Below are 23,729 nucleotides of genomic sequence, written 5' to 3' on the forward strand. Positions count from 1 at the left end.
TAAACTAAATTCAAAACCATTTCTTAACTAAATCAAACCAATTATTTTACATCATCTCAAATATAAAATGTAAGTTGTCAGTATCTGAAATGTATAGCAATTATAATTTAAAGATGTTATGATTATATTGCATTTAATGAAAAATAACAAATTATTTTAGAGCACATTTATTTGAATGAAAAACAAGTTGTTCACACTGTCACTACCCGATCTGCATCCCTGCCCGATCTGCATTGCGCATGTGCGAGATGGTCCGCCATATTGGACAACTCCGTGCGGCAACCCAAATAGGACACTTGACACAGTGGCGTTTGGCAAAGCACAAAAAGAAAACTCAAAAAACCGAGAGAGATGAGTTATTGTTATTACAACGTGACTTCACTGGGTTCTTTTATTTGGGGTTAAGTACATTGTCAGAATAAGTGAAAAATGAATTTAACTTCTGTTACACAATGTACTTAACCCCAAATAAAATAACCCAATAAAAAGAGTTGTTAAATAATAGTGAAGTCACGTTGTAATAACAATAACTCATCTCTCTCGGTTTTTTTTGTTTTCTTTTTGTGCTTTGCCAAACGCCACTGTGTCAAGTGTCCTAGTTGGGTTGCCGTACGGAGTTGACCATCTCGCACATGCGCAATGCAGATCGGGCAGGGATGCAGATCGGGTAGTGACACACACAACCAGCTTTGGCCTCTGAGGCAGCCATTACCTGATCTTAAGCAGACATGTTAATAAGTACCACAGTTAAAATGCAGTAATATGCGCCGCTTCCAAACATCAAACTCTTTGAAAAAGGACTTGTCCTTATAATTAACTGCACACTTTTTTAAAGCAACACTGACAACTTGCGCCTGTGAGACATGTAATCTCTGAAAATGAGCAGACATGCATAACTTCTACAGTGAAAATCGGTCATACTGTAAGTGCAACTTCTGAACACAAAACCTTTTTGCACATTTTTTACAATGCATAATTATTATAAAACCTTGGTTTTATAAACCTTACCATGCAAGAACAATGGTAACTGCAAGTGAGTGAGTGCAACAAAGTGTCTACTCTGGGATGAACAGCTGGGTTCTCAGTCTATTCACTTTTGGGCTCATCTTTTTTCCCTCAAGCTCCATCAGGACTTTTTGCACAACTTCAAAAGTGGATTGCAGTTCTTTAGGATATCTTAAGTTCAGTGCGTATATGAGCCCGAAGAGCATGGCAAAAGCTGTCGCAACCGAGGGCAAGCCGCTGAGGACCTCTGTTCCTTCGATGAGAACCTTGACGTCTTTGGGTCGATGAAACTGATCCTCTTTCCCAATGACAAAGATTGCCATTGTTGCCTGCTCCAGTTCTCCAGCCTCAGCTTCCTGCATATCATGCAAACAAAAAGGGAAATGGAAGAGGACCACAGAGTGTAGTTCAACAGGCCTGAGGCGCAAAAGTTTCTCCAAGTTTGCAGCTACCTTTTAAAAAAACAAGATTATACTGGATAGATGAAAAAAGGAAAGTTCTCAGTTTAGTCGGATGGTTGCCCAAGAGGAAAGCTCAGGAGGTTATCAACAATTACTAGCTTTTTAACCAAGCAGTTATTTGCATGCAGTACAAATATGTTATTTTTCTTTTATGAACAAACATCTTGTGAGTGAGTAGGAGGTCTTACCTGGAATTCTTTGATGAGATGGTTCACCCAGGTAGATCATTAGAGATTTCAGGATGCATTCTCTTCTGATGGTGATGTCCACAGTCTGAGTAAGAACAGTTATATATATATTTTAAATCAAATGCAAAAAAAAGGACTATTCAGCCACTGATCCCACAGAGAAAAAACTCATTCATAGATACCTCATCTAAAACCTGCAAGATCCCGGTGGTCTTCTGTTTCACAACTCCTCCCCTGCTCCTGATGACCTGCAGCAGTTTGGTGGAGTGTTTGTACAACTGCGCCAATAACTTTTTTTCCAATGGAAATGTTGTTATGCGCATGAACTCAGCATTTACCTAGAAAATATAAGCAGCATAGAAAACAAAAAACACTGAGAATTTATAATACACATATTTTTTATAAAGAGCCAACGTTTTGATTAAAAGTACTCCAAGTCAGCTTGTATGAATGTAACATTTAAATTAATTAATCCACATATTTATTGAAAACCACCACCAAATAGACACAAAGAGTCATAGATGTAAAGCTTATATTGTGATATATATTAAAAATAAAACGTCAACATATTTGCCTAGGCTGTCTATAGTTGTTAGTTAGTTGGGCCTTCATTTCTTCTCCACTACAGGCTTACAATCAAGGGTTTCATCAAAAAGAATTACCTCTTTCATGTGAAAAAGTGCAGGCCACCACTCCAAGAGGCCTTCAATGCTTGGCCTCTGATGAACTCTTTCTTGTCTTCGGTATCCAAACGTCTTCGCCATCTTTTCTTTTATTGATTGCCGGTTGTTTATTTTCTGTTGTTCTGCCAAAAGGGAAATTCTCTCTTGCTCCATACTTTCTGGAGTCTCACCAATCGGCAAGGATGGAAAATGGTTGGCCTCAGCTCGCCTGGCTCTCTTTAAATTCTTCGCAGGGTAGGACTCTTCTTGAGCTCTGCAGATGTTCCGTGTGCTCTGAGTAGAGTCCGGTAGTTAGCCATTTTTACCTTCATCCTTTGTTTCCATCCATAGCTCTCATTGAAAGACCCTGGTTCCTTTAGGCAGGGATGCTTGCATGTCAATGCCTCAGCAACATCGCTAAAGTCAGCATCTGTAGGGTATGCTTTGTATGTGTAGACTTTATCAGCCAGTTTCTCGAGTATGTCTGAAAGCATTTTTGAGCTTAGTGTCAGTCTAGATTGGTTCTTTGTGTACTCTGCATTTCCTCTCTGTAATTGACATTCTGTGTCATAGGAGAAGACCGGGATTGGAAACACTTTAGGCCACTGCTGTGTTCTTAATGATTCCGAGGAAGAGCTGCTAAGTAGTACTGTGTCATCTGTATTCACAGATCCAGATGAGGAGTCTTCACTGTACAGTCCACTTGTAGGGGTACTATTTAATGGTATCTCAATTCGACAACTTTGATCACTGTTAAATCTTTTATCGCATGTGTAGATGTAACGGGCCGTCTCCACAGCAGCGTTAAAAAATCTTGAAACGCTTCTGCCCATTCACTTTGAATGGGGTGACGTCACTTTCCCTCACTTTTCGCCGAAATGCTTTGTGGGCAGGCGAGCGGAGATTTTCAGGATTTTGAGGATTCAAAGTTGAACAATGTTCAACTTTTGAGGCTGAGGTGGAAGCGTCAGCCAATCAAATCCCGTGTACGCAAATCTGACAGTTCAAGCTCTAGCCAATCAAACGGCGTGTATGCTGGGAGAGAAATACCGCAGGTCATTTCCTCATATTCCAAAAAATGGAGGAGAAATTAGCGGTAGCGAATCAATCACCCGGTGCTTTATGACCAGACCTACCGGGATATAAACCGGAGGAGCCAGGCATGGAGGGAGGTGGCAGAGACAGTGGTAGGTTTTCGCCTGTTTTGGGGAGTTTATATCCAGTTTACTTCGGGCTTTTTTGCTTCGTATGTCGCGGGCAATCATGTGATTGGTTGCTCGCAAAAAATCCTCAAGCTTCAGATACGCCCACCTCCAAGATTTTTTTAACGCTGCTGTGGAGACGGCCCGTAAGATTAACAAATGTGTTCCCAAAATCAGTGTCTTTGTACTGTAGCCTTATGTAACCTTCTAATCCACATGAATTCTTGACCTCCTCAATGAGCTCTTCTATTGAGTTGGGAATCCCATTTCGAAGCTCCAGTCTTACGCTGTTGTCGTCGTTCAAGATGATCAGCAATCGAACAGGTGGTCCAATATCAGCCATGGCGCTCTAAGAGAAAGAGAGAAATAGAGGGAATTAATGAAATGCAGGTGTACACTCAATGCATTTTTTCTTTTCAAATTGCATTGGGTTATACTTTACAAAGTATTACATACAAAGTTCATATATATATATACTCATTCTGACCTTATACATGAATGTATCTTTTAAGAGTTATCAGCCGCATTCCCCCAACTGTATAGTCAGCCAATGGGTATGGATCAGTCAGTTCATTTGAGTCAAGAAGTTCCACCTTCTTTGTAGGACACGGTTTCAGTTCATAGGCTCTGTAATGTTCCCTATACCATGCACTCAGCTTTCTGACGATGAAAAGCAGCTTATTCTTGATAACAATCATCTGGATTGTTTCCGTGAATTCCGGCAGCCCTGCCAAAGAGCCATGTGCCAGGATCATCCCAATCCTGTAATTTATGCGACTGTAAAATGCATTTTTGACCAAGCACACAGCATCTAAGTCTGGGTGCCTCTGCTTAATAGCAAATGCAATGTCCTCTTTCAAAAGGTCAATGGGAAGAGTTGAAACACTTGCTACCTCCAGGGGGGATTCAGGCAAGCTGGACAGGTAAAGGTGATGTGCCATGAGAAACTGATGTCGTTCAGCTAATGACAGTAGCACATTTCTGAAGCAGGTGGAATGCCGCACAACTCTTTTGAAAAAGCTGTGCTTTGCTTCAAAACGCATGGTCCATAGCGCAACCAATGGCCCGAACTCACAGATTAACTGCGGATAATGCTCCAACAAATGGTGTTTAGGTCCAAAGTTTGAGTCTGGGAAAACCTCCTTAAATCTCACTCTGTGCTCAGAGATCTTGAAGCTCAAATAACCAATTGACTCAGGAGTATGAACTGGAGAGACAACCAGGTCCACAATGTCTTTTAAATCACCAAGAAGTTGCCAGGCTGGTTCATTGATGGGCACTTTCTTTCCAAGCAAAAGTGTAAAAAATCGTAGTGAACTCCAGTTTTCGTGTGCATTTCCACCAATCTTTTTATTGGATGCATAGGCTAGTGGAACAGGGTGGGGGCGATTGGTTCGATCAGTCCATTTATAGGGAAAATCTTCTATCGCCTTGTTCAAAGTGGCCAAAGTAAAATATTTATTGGAAATGAATACAGTCAGACAGAGAGCTATTTCAACAGGGATTATTCCCTCGAATAAATCATGGACAATGTCTGGAGGAAAACCAGTGGTAACATTGAAATGGGAAAGTTTTTCTGAAAGAACACAGCTTCTCTTAACACCATAACAATTGGCCAAAGAATTTTCCTCAATGGTTTGCAGATGATTTTTGTGATTCTCCTCAGTTCTCCGAGAAAAGCATCCAGCTTCCCTGGCCTGGAAATCTAATTTATCTGCTGTACAAAACCTGCAACTAAATCTGCTGGAAAAACTCTCACGGTGCGTCTACACAGCAGCGTTAAAAAAATCTTGAAACGCTTCTGCCCATTCACTTTGAATGGGGTGACGTCACTTTCCCTCACTTTTCTTCGCCGAAATGTAGGGATGTCCCGATCCGATCACGTGATCGGGGATCGGAGCCGATCACGTGATTTTCACGTGATCGGGGATCGGGAGAAAAAAATCGGGGATCGGATTTTTTTTTTTTTTTTTTTTTTTTTTTTTTTTATATAAAATATTTTTATACATTTTATTTAATGTTACAAAACAAAAATGACCATGTTCACGTCTTAAAGTCATCCTGAGGCCTTAGTTTTGGGTTAAAATTACACAACATCATGTATGTGTTGCTTCTTTTGGGCTTGTTTTCATAGACCTGGTTGCTTATTTCTCTCAAATCTGGCAACAGAGTGGGCGCAGTGTCTAATAGTAGCAGTAAGCTAACAAGAGGCTACGTTCAGCTGGTGACTCGGGAGTCGGGACAGAGAAAATGTCAGGAGTTTGGAAGTATTATAAAATTGAAAGCAAAGGCAGTGTAACAGCCAGATGCAATGTTTGCAAGGCGGAGGTTCCGCGTGGTGGAAAGAACAGAGCTACGTTCAACATGACCAATCTAATACAAACACCACCAACAACAACACGACGAGTACACAGCGGCCACTCAGGTAACGGCACTGAAACAACCGACACTTTCAGAGACTTTTAAAAGGAAAGAGAAACTACCCCAGAACAGTGAAAAGGCCAAAAAAATAACAGCCAAGATAGCTGAATTCATCGCGTTGGATGACCAGCCGTTATCTGTTACCTTTTTTTTCCTCTTAATGCATTGCATAAAGATCGGATCGGGAAAAATCGGTATCGGCAGATTGTCAAAATCAAATGATCGGAATCGGATCGGGAGCAAAAAAAGGTGATCGGGACATCCCTACCGAAATGCATTGTGGGCAGGCGAGCGGAGATTTTGAGGATTTTGAGGATTCAAAGTTGAACAATGTTCAACTTTTGAGGCTGAGGTGAAAGCGTCAGCCAATCAAATCCCGTGTATGCAAATCTGACAGTTCAAGCTCTAGCCAATCAAACGGCGTGTATGCTGGGAGAGACATACCGCAGGTCATTTCCTCATATTCCAAAAAATGGAGGAGAAATTAGCGGTAGCGAATCAATCACCCGGTGCTTTATGACCAGATCTACCGGGATATAAACCGGAGGAGCCAGGCATGGAGGGAGGTGGCAGAGACAGTGGTAGGTTTTCGCCTGTTTTGGGGAGTTTATATCCAGTTTACTTCAGGCTTTTTTGCTTCGTATGTCGCGGGCGGGAGATTCATGTGATTGGTTGCTCGCAAAAAATCCTCAAGCTTCAGATACGCCCACCTCCAAGATTTTTTTAACGCTGCTGTGTAGACGTACCGTCAACAAAACCAGCAATACCGTGTGCTCCAAGGTTGTCAGCAACAACACACTGCACTGTGCCCTTTAAATGTTTGCCCAACTTTTCCACAAAAACACCCTGTTGTTCTAATGTTATGAGATCCCTTAACAAAGGTTCTAACACTTTTTCATAACCATAGACTTTCACATCATTGGTATTAATCAATGCAGCCAAATGAATAGAGGACAAGGAAGAATGACAACCAGGTGGAAGATTGCCTAAAATCCAATATAAGGCACAGATTTTGTGTCTTCTACGGGATGTCCCAAGTGGATTGCATATTTCAAAATCGTCAACATACAAAATCAAAGAAATCGAACACTCTTTTGAGAGAATAGAATGTCTTTTAAAGAGAAGACCATCCCAAAAAGATCTGTATACCTGCTTATCACTCTCCCTTTGCTGATATTTTTCCTTCAAATGTACAGCCTTATTAAGTATAGTTTCACAGTTTAAAAGTTGCTGCAAAGATTTTAGTATAGGCACATACTGAAAAAACCTTCTATTCTTTTGGTCTAACACATACTCCACTGGTTCAACAACATTAAAGTGTTTTCTATAATATTTCTTCCATTTTCAAGTGGTTGACAGTGGACCACGGTTTCCTATTGCAGCTTGAATGGGATTCGAAGTGCAAAGTTCAGTGGCCAACTCTTTCACAACTGATTCATCAACTTGGCAATTGCGATCTTGTAAGAAGTGGATTATAGTCTTTTGGGTAACTGGCACAGAGGCAGTACCAATTAAATATTGCAGCTCTTCTAGAAGCTCATTCACAGCTGCACTTGATACAAGAAAATAATTTTCTAATTTAAGTAGGACTGAGGAAAGTTTTAATTCAATATCTGTCGAAACTGTTGATTCTTCATCAGGAAGTTCTTCAGATGGCAAATCATCATTCAACTGATCAGTAGTACCCGTTTCAAATGATTCTACAACATCATACCCATCAACAATTCCAGGCTTGAAATCATTAAGTGTATGTGGGGTATGCTTCCTCCATTTGTGAGTATTGAAAGCTCCGTAATGATTTGTTTTGTATGAGCAACCAGAAAACATACAATTTACAAATTCATGATTTTTCAAATGCTGCCTGATATGTTGAAAATAGTCTGGCTCAGTAGAATGCAGATTGTTGTCGCAAACGTGGCACTTGAGTGTTGAAAATCTATTGTTCTGTGAAGATTGTTGAGCAGAGTGGAATTTGCTTAGATGAGTGAGTAGAGCTTTCCATGTCTTGCATGTGCATGGGCAATTCTCATGAATACAGGGGTAGGCACGACCCCGCCCATAATGCTGATGATCAAACTTGTAGTGTTTCAAAAGTTCCGATCTTCTTGAAAATGAATTGTCACAGTCTTTACATTTCCACATGCATGGATAACTGAGGAAACAGGAGATAGAAGAGATACCTTTAGTGTACCGAGTAGACAACGCTGTAACTTTTTGTAAATGATTTGGTAGAAAATTGCTCTGTTTGATGTGTCAAAATCGATTGAATACTACATGTTTGCCAGAGCCCAATTTGAAGGGTGGCCTGATTATAGCGAATACCCTCATGACATTTTTTTTTTTTTTTTAAACTTACCACAAGCAATGACCATTCACAGGAACATCCACATGGGTAGAACAGTAGGAATAGACGGCTGCTTCCCTGAAGTTTAAAGAGAAAACCTTTCATTAGTCTTTAATTAGCCATCAAAGTGTCTAAGCTACAAGAAGATCATTGACATATTAAAAATATATCAAACATTAAACTTAAATTCGTTATTCAAAGCCTATACTTTATTTTAGGACAGTGGTCAACATTTTGGTGATGTAAAGATATATAGCACAATGTTGTAAACTAACGTTACATTTACAATATCTTTATCAATTGAACTCGAAAATTCAAATATAAGTCGCTCGTCAATATGAAAGAAGCCCACTTACTTAAATTCCTTAAATTGAAGTTTAACACCAGAATTTCTACTCTGGTAATAAATACAAATTCATAGTCTTATCTATTTATTTACAATAGAAAACACGCAGCCCGCCTGTTCATACTGTTTACAGGCCACCAAGCCTCAGTTAAGAAAAGTTAAAGTTGATACTTAATGTTTGTCTGAGTAGATCTGCCTTTGAATCTGGCCATGACTCATGCCGAGCGCTGCTAACGCTAACGCTAGCATGCTTTATTCAGACATTGACTTTAGCCTTTAGTCGAATTGGAGTCATGGGTACAGTCCGCTAGCTCAGTTAAGAACATTTAACGTTACAGTTAATGTTGTGTTGAGAAGTATATGCTCTGCTGAGTGTTCTTCACTGGATAATGCGTGGTCTGAATAAAGCATGCTAAACGTTAGCGCATGCTAAACGTTAGCACAAGCTTTTACAGCCTACTCAGTCAGAGTCACGGCCAGACACACGTAGGCTAACGTTTCCCATAAATAACGTTACCTTTTCTTAACTGAGCTACCGGACTGTAGTAACGTTAGCCACCCATAACTCCAAGCGGGCTAAAGCTAATGTCTGAATAAAGCATGCTAGCGTTAGCTTATAAGGGCTATCAACAGCCGGTCAGAGTCAACGGAAGATATACTCAGACAAACGTTAATGTTTCGGTATGTGAAATTATATTATATACATATTAATATTATTTTATCCTTACCAGTATCACATGTGCTCGTTTTCCAAGTGTCTGGATGAAGTCTGCTGGTTACCTCCACCGAACTGCGAAAGACAGCGCGTGTACTGCCAGAACATTCTGTGTGCGGTGTCATCAATGCGCATGCGCAAATGAAGCTTGATTTAATAAAACTACATTGAACAAATTAATGGTTTCAGTTTCAATGTCCTTCTGTCAGTTTATATTCTATCAATATAAAACAATAGGTTCAACCATAAATATAAATCAGGAATATTAGTTTAAATAATCAAACTAATAATTTAAAATTATTTGAGTGAGAATAAACACATCAAACGAATAACCACTATGTTTTACTTTTATCAGTGCATGTACAGATTAAACAACAAAGGAGATAAAATCCCACCTTGCTTGACCCCATTACCAACATAAAAATGTTCAGACACAGTATTGCCCCACTTCACCTGCATAGTCTGATGTGCATACCAGAAGGCTAAGATCCTTATTATGTACTTGGGTACCCCTCTCTGGCACATTTTGTCAAATAATTTGAAATGATTCAGTCTATCAAATGCCCTGGAAGCATCAATAAAACACAGAAACATGGTGGAATTATGGCTTCTATATTTTGCTATAATGTCTTTTAAAGCAAAAATACACATATCTGTGCCGTGTTTTCTTTTAAAACCAAACTGGTTGTCAGCTGTGGTAATATACCTTTCCAGCCTATCCAACCGAATTTTCTCCATCACTTTGGAGAGAATGCTAGCTAAAGCAATGGGTCTGTAATTATCAATGCCATTAATCTTCCCAGCTTTATCCTTGATGACTGGCACAAGTAGCACAGATAACATGGAATCTGGTAAGACACCATATGGCCCTACAATATATTTTTAGTATTACCATTCTATAGGCGTAGTGTAGCTGTGAACGATCCCAAATACAATTCATTGTTTACATTGCAGCTAGTGCTAAACCAGAATAAATAACTCCTTTTCATTTTTAACTGGAAGTGGAAAGGGGCTGGGCTACATAAGGTGAATTGAGCCAACAAAAATACACAATAGGTGGGACTAAGAAAGATAATATTAAAGTATAAAAACAAAGGCATTTATTAGGGCTGAAAAATGTCTCCCGTTTTAATGGTGATTAGATTTTTAAATGCTAACACTTAAAAAAAATGTCTGACTGTGTGTTTCCTGTTTCCTGCAGACGTCCAGCAGCTGGTGGTGGTTAAAGAAGAGGTTCTCCCTGACCAGCAGGAGTGGAGCACCAGTCTGGACCAGGAGGACCCAGAGCCCCCCCGACACATTAAGCAGGAACAGGAGGAACTCAGGATCAATCAGGAGGGAGAGACACTTCAGGAGCTGGAGGAGGCTGATATCACCAAGTCCACTTTCACTCCTGACCCTGTGAAGAGTGAAGATGATGAAGAGAAACCTCAGTCCTCACAGCCTCATCAAAGACAAACTGAACACATGGAAACAGAAGCTGATGGAGATGACTGTCGAGGACCAGAACCAGCCAGGAACTCAGATCCAGAGAGCAGTTTACAACCAAAGACTGAGGACGACACTGGAGACTCTTTTGAACCCGACACTGAAGACTCTTCTGAACCTGACACTGAAGACAGTGCTGATTGGAAGGAGACCAGAGAACCTGCATCAGGCTCAAACTTACTGAAAAATAGACATGAATCTGTCAGTGATCCACGACGTAGTGCTGAAAAGAAACCATTCAGCTGCTCAGTCTGTAAGAAAGCTTTTTCTCAGAGTGGACATTTAAAAAGACACATGAGAGTTCACACAGGAGAGAAACCCTTTAGCTGCTCAGTTTGTGAGAAAGCTTTTTCAGAGAGTGGACATTTCAAAAAACACATGAGAGTCCACACAGGAGTGAAACCACACAGCTGCTCAGTCTGTAAGAAAGCTTTTTCAGATAGTGGAGGTTTAAAAAAACACATGAGAGTCCACACAGGAGAGAAATCACACAGCTGCTCAGTCTGTAAGAAAGCTTTTTCAGAGAGTGGAAGTTTAAAAAAACACATCAGAGTCCACACAGGAGAGAAACCACACAGCTGCTCAGTCTGTAAGAAAGCTTTTTCACAGAGTGGACATTTAAAGGAACACATGAGAGTCCACACAGGAGAGAAATCACACAGCTGCTCAGTCTGTAAGAAAGCTTTTTCACAGAATATAGATTTAAAGAGACACATGAGAGTCCACACAGGAGAGAAATCACACAGCTGCTCAGTCTGTAAGAAAGCTTTTTCAGGGAGTGGAAGTTTAAAAAAACACATCAGAGTCCACACAGGAGAGAAACCACACAGCTGCTCAGTCTGTAAGAAAGCTTTTTCACAGAGTGGACATTTAAAGGAACACATGAGAGTCCACACAGGAGAGAAATCACACAGCTGCTCAGTCTGTAAGAAAGCTTATTCACGGAGTGGAAGTTTAAAGGCACACATGAGAGTCCACACAGGAGAGGAAATATACAGCTGCAATATTTGTGACAAAAGATTTAAATGGCGTAATTGTTTCAATAGACACAAGTGTGTTGGTCGTCAGTCCTCAAAGCCTCTTAAGCCCCACGGACCCGCCGAAGGGGCCGAAACCACAACATCTGCAAGCAACAGCGTCTGAGGGCTTCTTAAGATGTAATAAACTATGAATTGTTCATATCGATGTAACGGGAAGAAACTCAGCTAACTGATCTTTTCTTTTTCTTTTTTTTTTTAAACCACAAAGCTAACACTGAGCCCCTAAATTAGCAACGAGCGAACAAATGCTAACGGCAGTTGCACAGAAACTCACTCATAACACCCTTATTACTTATCGTAGCTGCACATCCAACCCATCGATTAGCATCGCGAGGAGACACAGAATCGATAGGTACCTACATCATCACTCCATGATAAGAACTTGCGAACTTATCAACAAAAACAGACATCACAACATGTGGCGCTAGTTAGCAAACACGGCAATATCTCTTACCTTCGTTCTTGTCTGATCAAAAGTTGTCTTCAATGTCATTAAAATGATAAAAACGCTGCTGAAGGTTAATCCATAGGTTAATCCAATGTGTCTGTGTCACTTTGAAATGATTTTTGATAATTCATAAGCAATAAACCTAGTTTCCCGTTTTCAGATGTCAGAGCGTGAGATAGGTTCACTCTGTGCAAAACTCCATGCGTGAAGCCCCCACCTTTTTTTTGGTAACGTGGGTGTGTATTTGGAAATTCCACTTCGATTCTATTGGCTCTAACGGTTAAAAAGAGATGTCAATCATCAAAATCGACCAATGGGTTCCAGAGAAACGGCAAAAAAAAACATTTCCACCCAAATCACCCCAGAGGTGGAGTTTTTGTTTGCTAAACCTCTCTAAAAAGGTCAAATGTCACTTGTTTTGCATCAATTTCGATACAGGGTACTTATTATATGTTGTACTTTGGATTCCTAAAGCTTTTAGTCTACCTTACCATCATCCAAGGGTAATTTTCACTATAAGTAAAAAATAATCTTTGGACGGACACTATAATTTACAGTTTTTTACTATATTCAATCTGAATTTTCTTTAAAATAAAAAACATCTATATTGATTCTGACTTTTCTACATCCAACTCACAGGTTTATCATTGCTTTGAGAAAAAAGATTATTAATTTCCCCCTTTTAGAAGTGCAGTTATGGTCATTTGTTCTGGAAATGTCATTTTCGAGCCTGAGACCTGAAAAACAGGCTTGGGGCCTAACTAATGAAATTCAAACTGAGGATAACTAAGAGGCAGAACTTCCAATCAGCAGCTCAGCTGAACACATGGAAACAGAAGCTGATGGAGAGGACAATGAATAAGTCTTATGACAGTTCACACATGAGAAAAATCTGCCTGACTCGATTAACATTGTTGCACAACATTCATATAAGACTTAAATGAACTCTATCTTTATCAACGTAAGTGGACAATATGTTTAATGTTTTTGTTATACTGATTTTCTGATCTATACCTTAACCACTGACTGTTGATGAACCATTTTATTGTGGATTGAGGGCTCCAAGTCTCCATATAGAGATATAGGATGATTTGATGTATTGTTCTTTATTTCTAAATGTTTTGTATCATTGCTATCCTGCTAATGAGCCCTGTTTTACATAAATATACCTGTTATCTGATTGTTTTTGCTTCTGTAACTGTAAGGGAACACATTTGCCTATTTTATATCCTGATGACCTAATGCCGTTACATGTAATACGTTAAGCTAAGCTAAACCTGATTTCACCCACTTGCAACCGATTCGCTAATAATCACAAATGTTCATTTCTTTGACCCCTTGACTCGACAACTTTCTTGTTTAATAATCGTTACATCTCCTCAGGACCAAGTTCCCGTGTCCTGCCTTTCACCTGCTGATCATTTAAGGTGGACTGACCTTTACAATGGACCAGCTAGTCTTAGTGTCTTAATGCAAACGTTTTGTAAAGTGATGCTAGACCAAAAACGTGCTGTTGGATTGTGTGCTCAAAGATTGTTTATGAAATGAGAGTTTAACTCTGTTTTTGTTGTCCAAACGACGCCAACAGAGCAATACGTCTTCTTTCCAGCAGGTGGCATACATTAAATTATCCAGTTCAACTGTCATCCACATATTAATGATTCAAAACAGCAATGTGTAAGATATGGCTAGTAATTGACTATTTCAACAGAATGTGAAGAGGTTACAGTCTTGAGGCCATGTCCAATATGTTCATGTTTTGTTTGATTAAATCTACTGAAATTATTATTCAATGACTAAATTATTCTTAATTACTGTCATTACATCATGGGTTTGGATTGCAATATTAGAACGCTTAAAACCCAACTTTATTTCTTCTAAGTTGCAGGTGTTCATTGTTTAGAAGTCTGCTGTGTTTCATCCAAGCTTCCACTTGGTGCTCCGATAATGCTGAAAGTATCTGTTGTATGCTTTACCTGCTCCAGTAACAAAAGTGTAATTCACAAGACAGAGACAAGAGATAGTGGATGGATCCAGAAAAGAACCAGAAGATATTCTGTATAGAGCCTTCAAGTTCTGAAAATTATCAGCGATAGAGCTAGAAAAAAAACTCCAGTATAAAGCCAAGAAAGACCCAGTAGAAAGACAGGAAGGAGCCAAAAGAGTTTGTATTTTTTATTTGTTGTCTTTTAATATTCAAGCTCTTCTCTTAAAGGTGGGGTAGGTCATTTTGGAGAAACCAGCTTGAGTGCGCTAGAATTTGAAAATACACAGCCGGAAAAAATCTGCCACTTCCTTACAGAGCCCCTCCAACACACACGAACGCGCACATGACCAATGAGGGCACGAGATAAGTTTGTGCCCAGATGGAAGGCTGACAGGCAGGTAGGCCATCCAGTTATTTTAGCCGGGCCGGCTAAAATGATTGGTCGTGCTTTTTACAGCGCCACGGCTTCCACAGATGAAATATTTGTATGGATTTTTTGTCAAAGCACTTAAGATATTCATTGCTATCGGGATGTTAAGAGCATTCCATGGAATATAACAAAAGGTGTATCTCGAGCCGGTTTCTCAAACTTACCTACCCCACCTTTAAGATATTAAAACTTCCTATCTCAACATGCTGCCAATTATTGAGATTGTTTCACAGCTTTTATCTTTGAGAGAAAGAGATAGCTCAGTAAGAGCGTGAAGTTGGTCGGATTGGTCTGGTGAAGCAGACAAGGCTAGCCAATACAAAAAAATCAAAAGTCAGTCAAAATGGCAGCCAAGCAACTGAATAAAGAACTAGAACACGAGTGGAAAGTTGTAATATAATTCAATCAGGATGGTGGGCATTACCACCCGATTAAGCTTACCAAAGCAATTGAAAAAGATATTGGAAAAATTTAATTTGCTAAGTTCATGAACAACAAGCGGGTATTGATACATAGGCTAGTAACAAACAGCAGCAGGATAAGATTCTCGGAATGAACTCACTGAATGGGGTGAAAATGAAGGTGCATGTCCCAGGAGCAATGGCAAAACTGAGGACTAATCTCAGGAGTACCATTGAACATGTCAATGGAAGATGTTAAAAATTAAATAAAAGGAGGCAAAGTAGTGGAAGCCACAAGGCTTAAAAGCAAACGGGATGGCACACTCAAAGAAACATTATCAGTTTTAATTCAGTTTGAGAGAACCTTAATGTAGTACAAATGGGATATTTGAACTTCATTGTTAGGGAGTACATCCCCAAACCTCTCAGGTGCTACGCATGTCAACGAATGGGGCACACAGCGCAGCAGTGTAAAGGACAGCTAAGGTGTGCGAGATGCGGAGGACAACATGAGTATGGAAAATGTGAAATTGATGCAAAGGTTAAATGTTGTAACTGCGGAGGAGATCACAGTGCTGCGTTTGGAGGATGTGAAGTACAGAGAGAGGCCAGAGAGGTGCAGAGAGTCAAGATTACAAACAAAGTTTCATACGCAGAAGCAATAAAGAAAGTAAGGGGAACAGTAACAATCAATAAGACCCCTAGTGGAATGGAGCAGAGAATTACAATACAAAATGGCAGGAACACACCAAAAAGTAATCTTCAAATCCAACCCCACAGCGCCACCAAGAGTAAAGAGGATGATGAATAAATGTTGCATTACAGCTAAAAAAGAAAAGTGATAGAATCAAAGCCATTGTGGAGGCAGCTGGACAATTCCTTGACATTAAATATATTAAAGCAGACCAGATACATGCAATGCTAGCTATAAATGGAGTTGGGGAAAATGAAATTCAGGATGAGGGTCAGATCCTTAATCATGGTGCTGCACATACTACAGTGGAACGCAAGAAGCCTCATAGCTAATGGTCAGGAATTCAAGAAATATATGATCTAGAGGTGGTCCCTGAGGTAATACATGTGCAAGAAACCTGGTTACGACCTCACTTAGACTTTGTCATTCCGGGATTTAGCTGTATAAGGCATGATAGAGCTACTGTAATAATCAAAATGGTGGAGGGTCTGCCACGTTTCTCAAATATGGTGTGGCATATAGGGAGGTGCAATCTCCTGATGATATAGAGAGTATTATAGTGGAAATCTGCAACCCTAGAAAACAAGATAACATTAGGATAATCAATTTATACAACCCATGTCAAAATCTAACCACTGACATATTTAAAGAAATAGCAGGCAATAAACATAGGAAGGAAATATGGTGTGGCGATTTCAATGCACACAACAGTTTATGGGGCAGCGACCATACAGACAGTAACGGAAATATAGTGGAAAAAAAGGCAGGAGGAAAGAACACTAGTAGGCTATGCCTTAATGATGGACATGGCACAAGAGTAGATGTGCACAGGGGGAAAGTATCATGCCTGGATCTGACATTAGTGTCAAACTGTTTGGTCCATACATGTGAATGGCTTGTTTTGAATAACTCCACTGTAGGAAGTGACCATTATCCAGTGCCTACTACAATTAATACTAATGTATATATACAGGAAGGAGGTGTACTAACCAGGTGGTGCTTTACTAAAGCTGATTGGGGGAAATTTAGGATATGGTGTAGCACGTTAAATTGAAGTTAAGGCATAATCTTTGTCTCCAATATCTTTTACAGTTATGTGTGTTCGCTACAATCATTGACATGTCTGTTCAACAGCACCACGTTGAAGTTAGACGGAAGCTGTCCTCCCGCCTGATGGAGCTTCTGGAAGAGTCTGCAGAGGAGCTGATTAAAGAGTACCAGGTAAATGTTCTGCTTGATTTGTGTGTCTGCTGTTCTGTTTGTACATGGATATCTCTATTCTCTAAAGGTAAGTTCATCTTGCCATTATGTGAAAAACCTCTTCAGTCTCCAGTTTTTAAGTTAACATTTAGATAAAGTACATTTTTTTACATACATTTTACTGTGTAATATTTATTTATATTTTCAAACTTACTCAATTTCAATGTTTAATATTCTGATTCAAAATGGGTTTTTCAGGAGAATTGATAGTTTGAGCCTAGAACCCAATTATTTTATCAGGTTTACTTCCTGTTTGGAACAAAGCAAACATTTAATAAACTGAGCTTCCTTACTTGTAGTCATACTTTGACCATAACAAATAAGAGTTAATATAAATTCCCATATCCACACAGTAGCTAATGTGCATATGATAATAAAGCCCTTTGAACCGTTTGAAGCTTACCCCATCCTCTCTGCTTAAAAAGAACATGTAAAATCAATGGCTACTTAAACACTGAATTAAATAGCTAGCTCAACCCAATCAGTCTTAGTAAATTCACAGAAAAGTTTACAGTATTGTATGTTAACACTGATTTACATGTTTTGACAGAATGGAGGCAAAGATATCGTCGAAAAAGGACTATGCTGAGTGTCTGAAGATCCATGTCCCCCATGAAGTTCAGCAAAAGAAGACGCCACACCTCCCAACGTGTCCATATTCATCCAGGGATCGGAGGTGCTTGATGAGTGTAAATGTTTGGTGAATGCCTGCCTTCTGCTCACGGGCATCATCCATGCAATGAACTTAAGTAACACATCAAAGTTGAAATACGCTTCTGTCGTTTTCAAAAATCCATCTTGAACTTAATTTCCTCAAGATTTCTCTTGAAAGTCCACATTTTTGCATAAGCAGTGGTGGAATTTTGAGGTACTTGAGAATTTCATTTCCGTTGCACTTTATACTCCACAACAAATCAAAGGGAAATATTGTACTTTGTGCTTCACTATCTTATATAGAGTTTATAAAGTATAAGGTTCTGTTTTTTAATTTACCAAAAAATGTAAATATTGTTAGAAATCCTTGAGCTATTACGTTTTTGTTTGTTAATATTGAATTTTTTACTACAGGGTAAATGTAATAATCAAACACCATTTAGCTAATTATAGTTTTACTTAATAGTTTTAATTAATTAACATTTTCATTACCAGACTTTCACTTGTAATAGAGTATTCTTACAGTGTGGTATGAATATTTTTTACTTGTTCGAAAGCTGTTACCGTTCATGGTGATCGCGGGTCAATTTTGACCCATGATTTATCTCAGTTCAAAACACTCAAAAATAATGACTATCATCCAATATTGTTTTACATCATAACTAACTTATTATGCATTCATAACCGTACAATCCTGTTGTAATTTAATTGTATGGTTCCACAACACATTAAACCACATATTGCCCACGTGCATGTGTGTGTTCAGGTTCAAGTGTTAGTTTACATATTCTTTGTGAAAGGTGGAGTTCCTGTGGGGGGATGGGAGACCAGGTGCATGTTGCGAAAAAAGTATTGTTGCAGTTGATGAAGGGGGTGGGGGTGGGGTGTCTAAAGTCAAAGATGAATCTTGATTGGGACAAATTTGACCCCGAGTCACCCACAACAATTCTGCTGGGTCTTCACAGACCCGAACACCAAATTATACTTTTTTTTTTTTAGAGACCTTCAGACTTGGCTAAAATTGTCAAAATCAGTTTTGTAGTGTTTATATAGCTGTTGTGGAGGATATCATGAAGCGATAAAAAAAACTAGAGAGTAGTTATTATATAATTTTAACTTGAAACGGGTCACTGGAGACCCGAACACAACATAAGGGTTAATACGGCCTGATACTTCTTCGACCTGCTTTGTTAAGTTTAACTGATGTATGTGCAGTATTTTTTTAAATCATTGTAAACTGAGTGTAGATTAATCATGGCATGTATGTATGTAACAGAAGAAAACAAAATATGTTGTTTAAAAGTGTCTACTGTTTCATGTTTTGTAGTAGCCGCCTTAGTGTAAAACAGTTTTATTGAATAAGAATGGCATTTGATGATTGATACTTAATAATAATTAAAAAAAAATCTTACTCCCCGTTTTTTTCAGTGTAGGGCAACCCAAATAGGACACTTGACGTCTAGACGGCTGCCCAATATGCATTGCGCTTGCACGAGTTTTAAACTTAAACGGTTGCCCGATTTGCATTGCTGTATATATATTCATTTCATTTCATTTCAAACCTTTGTTTAACCAGGTGGTCCCATTGAGATCATACAGTAGATCTCTTTTTCAAGGGAGACCTGCAATATATATATATAATTCCAAAGCTGGTAAAGATCTTTCAAATGTAGCTATAATAGTCATATAAGAAAAGTACTGATCTAATAACAGAGATTTGTTCTTGAATCAACTTTTTTATGGAACATCTTTTATGTAATTGTATTTAATTAATAAAATGAAAGACATTCACAGTTAATGTAATTAGATATACATTATTAATGCCATACCTTTTTGTATACATTCACAGTAAATATTTCTTCAGTATGATAGCTGTCTAACAGAAGTTAAATCTATTTCTCACTTATTCTGAGAATGTACTTAACCCAGGAGTTGTCCAATATGGCGGACCATCTCGCACATGCGCATTGCGCAATTTAAATCGGGCAGGGATTCAGATCGGGTAGTCACACTGGGTCCAAGTGTCGTCTCGTCGCTACGGTTCTATCTCTCTGTGTTCCTGAGAAAGTGTGTGTGAGCTCCAGCACTACTGATCCATCATCTGTGTGTTTGGATAAACCTCCGAATGGACTGTGTGCTCTTTTTTCTGGAGCGTTTACCTCGGTCTATAGGGGCTAGCTTAGCATGCTAGCTGGAAACACATTGGCAACACTACTCAGATTGAGAGTTTGATGGAGAGAAAGAAACAGTGTGTTTAACGGAGTTGTCAGGATAAGGTGATCTAGTAAACAAGAGTAAAGTCCAAATGCTGCTGTCGTCGAAGAAGCAGCGACTCACTGCTGAAGAGATATTTGCTATTGAAAAAACAATAGCAGAGTACGAGGAGGAGCTGTATCGTTCAAAAGAGGAGAACGAGAAACTCCAGAAACTACTGGACGCTGTTTTACAGCCTCAGCTTCGGATACACAGAGCAGGTCTGTTCCCTTTACTCTTAATTAACACTTTAAACCAGGGGTGTCCAAACTATGGCCCGGGGGCCAAATGCCCCTGGCCATTTTGAATCGGCCCGCTAATTAAAAAAAGTATAATGAAATATGACCCACAAAGGAAACTTGTGCTTTTCTCATATTGTACTTCTTAAATATATATGTGCAACTATATTACACAGTAGTATTCATGTGTCAATTCATGTTGATAACATTTTCTAACAAATCTTAGTGGATAACAAAAGCCTAATAACTTATTTACATAACAAGCTTGAAATAGACCCTTCATATTTCATGTTATTATAATCACTCTGAGACTTCTGTTTTTAAGGGATGAGCTGCCAACAAGATAAATGAAACCCTATATAGAGCTGTGATGTAGGCTGTTTTTTTCTTCTTAAAGGTCCCATGACATGCTTTTCTGGTTATTAACCATCCCCTTGTGTGTTATGTAGGTTTTTATGCATGTAAACGGTCTGCAAAGTCACAAACCCTCAAAGTACACCCTGTAGCGAGTACAACTCTAACACAGAAAATACCTGTCTATGCTTTCCCAGAACGCGTCGTTGGAGATTTCTCTTTTTCCATTTTTTTCTTCCTGAGTATGGTGACGTTACCATGCCCAAATGGACCAATCAGTGGAGCTCCTCACACACCAGATTCCCTTGGCGCTACCAGTGTTGGGTCTAACGCGTTACAAAAGTAACGCAGTTAATTTCATTTCAAACCTTTATTTAACCAGATGGTGCCATTGAGATCATGGATCTCTTTTTCAATGGAGACCTGCAGCATATAGGTTCCACATGAAACATAAAACAATAAAGGACATCATACATTATATTTACAGGATACATTTACATAGTTATAGACATTTACAAGTACCCATAGTATCAACGAGCATTTCATTTAGCCTAGCTTTAAAAACATGCAGAGGAATGAGATTGCTCAGTTTCAATTCTTGCTGAAGATTGTTCCAAGCAAGTGGAGCTGCGCACATAAAAGCTGTCTTACCTAAGACAGTCCTTGCTCTTGGCACATCTAACAATACTACATCATGCGATCTCAGACAATAGCTGCTTGCAACTCTCTGTGTTATCAGAGAGCAGATATAATACGGGAGTTTACCCAACAAAGCTTTATAAAGTTACAGTAATGTATTACTTTTTGCTGTAACGAAGTAATATTACGCATTACTAATAAAATGTGGGTAATATACTACCCGTTACAATTCTCAGTAACGCAGTTACAAGTTACAACACATTTTAACCCGAAATTAAATTTACCAACATCGCGAGACATTCCGACACCAGAGAAAAAATGTGCGGGTAGATTAGTAAGCCTAGTGTTTACCCTTCAGCCGGCCCGGTTATACGGGGGTGCATATGCATGCATTGCACCTGAATGTTATGCACCCTATTAAAAAAAGAGAATGGTCAGATGGGGGACGTTACGTTACCCGCCGTCGTGGACACTAGCTTACTCCCGCCTGACTCGCTGCCCTCGCCCCGGAGCTGCAGTTTTCGTTGCCCAAAAGGCGGTCATTTTGCAGCTCGTGGTATTAAAAATAGACAATAGCTAGAATATTCATGTTAAAATAGTGCCATATTCTGCCATGTCTGTAGAAATGTTGGGTCAAAAATAATGCATACAATAGCACAGATGCCTTCACCACGAATGGCTACACAAATATTTCATATATCCCAAGCTTATCAACAAGCTGATGTTGCAGCTGAAATGTTCTCCAGTCAACCTCACATGATGATGTGATACCAGTTTTCAAGCACAGTAAATATTCTCTTCCCAGAGTATATGATGGGACCAAGGTGATGATGTACATGGTTTTAATAATACTTTTGCCTTTCAATGTTTGCCATTTCAAACCATGAGCTGGTTCAAATAATATTTGCCTTGATTTACAATATGTTCTCATTTGTTTTATCAGTACAGTTTTGAAGCTTTTGTGCTTTTCTTTGCCATAGTCCGGTTTGGAATGGATGAAATATTTCAGGATTGCACTTTTAACTTGTTCAAATGTTCTCACTTGCTTGGTTTCAAAACATAACTCATGCCATAATCTGCTCATTGGGGACCATCACATCAATGCTATTTTTCATTGCTGTTGCCGGCCACTATTGCTCACGTAAACCTACTACTGCTGCACCCCCTGTAATCTCAGATGCACCCTGAGTCATTTTGTTCTGGAACCGGGCCTGCCCTTCAGGCTCATCAAGATCCCTCCGCTTTGTGTCGGGTTCCCTGATCAGCCTGTCGGGTGTTCTTTTCCCCATAATGACCGCCTCGCTGCACATTATCCCGTTTATTACACGGCCATATACTAAACAAACAACCGAGCCCATTCCGTGTTCCTGTTATTGTTTACTTCCTCTCTGCCTTTTTCTGGAGATTTATCTGACGTCCAGCGCTCCGTCTTTTAACCTCTTTTCCTTTCTCTTTCTTGATCCTCCTTAGCAACCTTCTTTATAGTCCTTGACAGTGGTCTGTACTACTGGATTAACAACGTGTCACATGTTAAGAATTTACAATCAGAATCGAGTATTCAACTAAGCCGTGTAATAACAGTTGTTAGTAGCCTTAAGGGCCTACACAGTTGTTATGCTATACCACATTGCCTTTCACTGGATGTATAATGAGCTGCACTAAACTACATTTTAGCATTTAAAATACCTAGTCATTTTTTTGCGGTTATTTTGGTAAAGTAACTCGAAAGTAATATAAAAGTAGTGTAACTCATTACATTTCAGAGACAGTAATATTGTAATGTAACTTATTACTTAAAAAAGACAGTAATAAGTAATATTGTATTACATTTTGGAAGTAACTTGCCCAACACTGGGCGCTACTATCAAACACAGTGGGGGGACCTTTAGTGTCGATTTTCAACTATCAGGGAGTCCCATTGACTTGCATAGAGCTCCCTGAACGTTGGTAATAGACTAGTTGGGATCGCGGAGAAACACTCACTCAGCCTTATCTTTTCTCAGGCTGTGAGTGTGTGGTGAACAGCCTGGCTGTGAGTTTATGTGTGTGCTCAGGCTGAGTTCCGCGGTGTCTCGCTGTCTCGCAGTCCCCACGCAGCAACCAGGAAACGACACCAGTAACCCAGCTCACACTGTCCGCTCCTCGAGCCTCAAAGGGCGGAGCAGCAAGCCCCTCAACGTCCCGCCAACACGGCACCTAGACCCAACGGCGTCCTAGCACGAAGTGCGAGGAACCTATTGTTATTGATGGAATTATTCTTATTCTGCTGGCGTTTCCTGTTTTTGAGGGCTTTTGGACGCTTCAAAAGTTGTATAATTTTGCACGGATGCCAGGACCGGTGAAATTTGACATTCTGGAGTCAATGGGTTCAAATTGTCCAACATGCTCGCTAGCGCCACCTATGTGTAAATAATCTTGGAAAAATGTAAATAGTCGCACCGTTTGTCCGTTTGACCTGAAATTGTGCACACTTATCTGGGTGGACCTGCTCTACATTT

General features: G+C 39.5%; 1 long non-coding RNA gene across 1 annotated transcript; it reads right to left on the minus strand.

Moving 5' to 3' along the window:
- Window positions 1-1,950: 1,950 nt before the first annotated feature.
- LOC117479000 lies at window positions 1,951-9,385 on the minus strand. Its single transcript, XR_004555518.1, has 3 exons — window positions 9,358-9,385; window positions 8,296-8,361; window positions 1,951-1,992 (listed from the first exon to the last, which is right to left on the minus strand). It is a non-coding gene; the product is annotated as an uncharacterized LOC117479000 (long non-coding RNA).
- Between the last annotated feature and the right edge of the window lie 14,344 nt (window positions 9,386-23,729).

Source organism: Trematomus bernacchii, unplaced genomic scaffold (genome assembly GCF_902827165.1).
Source record: "Trematomus bernacchii unplaced genomic scaffold, fTreBer1.1, whole genome shotgun sequence".
NCBI classification, from domain to species: Eukaryota; Metazoa; Chordata; class Actinopteri; order Perciformes; family Nototheniidae; genus Trematomus; species Trematomus bernacchii.